The sequence below is a fragment of the Alligator sinensis genome, unplaced genomic scaffold (genome assembly GCF_000455745.1).
Source record: "Alligator sinensis unplaced genomic scaffold, ASM45574v1 scaffold1165_1, whole genome shotgun sequence".
Taxonomy (NCBI): domain Eukaryota; kingdom Metazoa; phylum Chordata; order Crocodylia; family Alligatoridae; genus Alligator; species Alligator sinensis.
Genome location: NW_005842477.1, coordinates 535,685 through 539,317, shown reverse-complemented (window position 1 = coordinate 539,317; position 3,633 = coordinate 535,685).

The following is a 3,633-nucleotide window of genomic DNA, read 5'->3' as shown; positions in this document are numbered from 1 at the left end:
GAGGGCCTGGGCAGTGGGCTGGCCTGGGGGCTTCTCTCCAGGGTGATGCCCCGTGCTCATCCCTGGTGCAGCCCAGGCCAGGCTCTCCCTCCTCCCCAGCTGCTGTGTCCGGGCTCCCGCGGCTGCTAATTACGGCGTGATCTATGCATGGCAGGAGTGGGATATTGATGCCGGCTGTCACCCACCAATCAGATTAGCGTCACTTAGACACCGGTAATGGGCGGCTCAGAGCTGTGCCGCTGGGGCTGGTGCAGGGCTGCTGCCGCGCTCAGGGGTGGGTGCAGGTGACAAGGGTGTACGGCCAGGGGCGCTGACCTCCCTGTTCCTCAGCTTCTGGGGTCTGGCACATGGCCAAGTTCAGTGCCCTGCTCTGCTTCTCTGTGCGCACTTGGCCCTGTGCCCTGGCACCCCTGCCTCTGCCCAGCCCTTGGCTCCAGGCTCAGCCGCCCCAGCTATTCAGGCAGTTCCATCCACTCTGCCAGTGCCCCTCACTCCTGTCTGCACTTTACCTCGTGCACCCGGACCCCCACCTCCCTGTAGAGCAGGTGGACACCAGGCCGGGAGCCCTGCCAGGCAGCTCTGCCCTCACTCCCACCCCCGATCCCAGCCACCCGTCTGGCTGATCCCTGCTGAGTCCCCGCAGTTGTGCCAGGGCCGGACGGGCGGCAGCTCCATCTCTCTTCACACCTCGTCTGGCATTTCCTTGGAAGCAACTCGCAGCCATGCCCGCCAGTGCCTGGCACCACACCTCCCCCACCAAGCCAGCCCCATGCTCGCTCCCAGTGCAGCCGCAACCCTGATTGTGGCCCCCGCCATGTGCCCCCACATCTCCTCAGTCAGAGCAGGCAAAGCCCCTCTTGTGCCCCCCAAGTGGGGACCCTCAGCCCCCAATCAGGGAGCAGGGGACAGCGGGAGCTAGGACTCCTGGGTTCTTCTCATGCTGCCCTTGACCCTACCTGTGGCTTGGGGCATGTCCTGCCATCTGCCCCCTCACCCTCTCCTGTGGTGGTCTGGTTGGCAGGAGGCCGCAGGGCCAGACCTGCCCCGCCCATGACCTGGCCCTGCCGTGCAGAGGGAGGCCCCGGCCCAGTCCTGCCCTGCAAAGCAGCAGTCAGTATCAGCTGGAGCCTACAGCTCGTGGTGCACCACACCGCGTTCATGGCTGCTCTCAGCCTAGCTGTGCGCACTGCCGGCCCCAGCGCTTGGTCATCCATCACCGCCCCATCACCGCTGCCTCCGCGCCAGCTGCTGCTGCTCCTTGGAGCTGCAGCCTCCAGGCCTGGGCCTCTGCTCTTCTCTGATCCCTGCAGCCTCTGCCCATGGGCACCTGGGAGCAAGGGGCGGCTAAGGACTGCGCTCCCAGGGCAGCAGCCCAGATGCAGGGAGGTGCTGGCTGCAGTCGCATCTCCTGGACCTTGGTCCTGCCATCCTTGACCCTTGGTCATGAATGGGAGACGGTGGTGGTGCCCTCCCCCTGCCCCACGCATAGGCTGGGACTGCAGGACAAGGGGCCTGTCCAGGCAGGGAGGGTCCTGTCAGCAGGATGCTGCAGCAGTGCTTGCACTAAGCGGTTGGGAGTGGGTCGCTGGCCCTGGGCACACGGCCGGTCATGGGTGATACCCTGAGAAAGTGGCACATCTAGCCCACAACTCCTAGAGCTCCTGCACCCGTCTGTCTGCTCATCTGTGCCCCCACTCCCTCATCCCCTCTGCTGCGTGCCTCCCCTGCCCCGCAGTGCTCATGTCTTGCCCAGACCCTTAGTGCTTTCTGCCAAGGGTCTGGCGGGGCCACTTCCTGCAACAGCCCCGCAGCAGGGGTGGGGACAGCAACTGCCACGCTGGGTGTCTGTGCCATGTGTGGGTGTCTGTGCTGCCCTGTGCTGTGCCCCATGCTCTCCTGCCCCCCACGCCCTGCAACGTCTCCTGCGTGTGCCCATCCCTGGCCTGTAATTTAGGGCTGTTGTCAGAAATCAAATTAGCGGCGGCAGCTGCTCGCATCGCAGGCACAGGCCGCAGCAGACGCTGCGCGTGGTGATTATCCACCCTGACAAGTCCCCGCGTCCTGCCTCATCCATCACACGCCCCTTCTCCCTGCCACCATGTGCCCCTCCCCACTGGAAGGGGCCATGACCCCCCTTACCCCACCCGTGGGGTACAGCCGGGGCCAGTTCAGTGCTGCCAGTGCTTCAGCCCTGTGTGATGGCCCTGTGCAGCATGTTTGCTCACAACAGGGCACCTACCCATGGAGGGTCACGGCTAGACGTGGTGGCTCCAGCGTGCCCTTGGCCTGGACATGGGCTTTGTGGGCCACTGGGGCACAGTGTGAAATACCCCGTGGTGCACCATGCCACGTTCATGGCTGCTCTCATCCTAGCTGCATGCGCTGCCGGCCCCAGCACTTGGTCGTCCATCACTGCCCCATCACCACTGCCCCCCACGCCCCATGGCTCTGGGCTCTGGCAGTTTCGCAGCCGGTCGCATGCGCCTGATTTGCTCCTTTGTGTTCATGGGGAGGCTGATCGCCTCTGACAGGCTGCACTGGGCCGCGGCCACTCGGGCAGAGGCGCCCAGGCACTGATAGCTCTTGTGTCCTTCATACCCCTCCTCTGGGGTGCAGTGCGGTCAAGCTCCCTGGCTATGAAGTCGAATCATCCTAATGCATCGTCCCCATGTTCTCTCGCTGCGCAGAGATCCCCTGCAGCCCCTGCACTCGCCAGGCACAGCCCCTGAGCCCTCTCCCCGCATTGAGTGAGGCCCCTGTGCTGCAGACCTGAGTTCCTGCTCTTGGCATGGCCTTGTGCCCCTGGGGATACCCTGCCCACCTACCCCGCTCACCCCAGTGCCACGGAGCACCAAGGCCCCAGCTGTGCATGGAGGGTCTGGGCACCAGGCCTGCCTCTCCCTGGGCTTCTGACCTCCCCCAAGTGCCGGTGACTTGGGCCCTCCCAGACTTGGCCCCCTCGGGATCCCTCTCCCAGCCCCTCCCCATGCCACAGCTGTCTGTGGCTGTGACTCCTTGCCCTGAGTCTGCAGACAGCTGGGCGGGGGGACACGACTGCCAGCTCCACTCATTCTCCCAGAGCATCACACTTCATTGCTGCTTATCACCAGGTAAACACCGAACCCAGCATACGCCCTAGACCCCACCTTTGCCCAGGCCTCGGCGCCCCCACCCCCCAGTGCTGCTTGCTCCCCCCCGCATCTCGCATGGCTGCATCAGGTGCTGGGGAGTCGCTGGGTACAGAGATGGCTGAGCCTGCCTGCCTGCCTGTGGCGCCCGGGTGCGGGGCTAATGGAGCGTTCTGGATGGGTCTGACGTGCGCAGGGAGCTCAGATGCTTCCTGATTTGCATTCTCTCTAAATACGGCTGCAAAAGCTTCCCCGCCACCAGGTGAAGGCAGCTCCTGCTGCAGCCAGCAAGGGGAGTGCGGCTGCCCCTGGGCCACAGTGCCAGCTCTGGGGCCATGGCCTGACCTGGTTGGTGAATCAGCTCCCACTAGCGCTGGCCAGGCAGGTCCCAGGTAGCCCCTGCAGTGCGTTCACCCCCGGGCAGGTGAACCGGATCCCTCTGGTGCCTGCCTGACCTGGTGCCCTGAGGCAGGCAGTGTCTGTGAGCGAGCCCCGCTCTTCACCG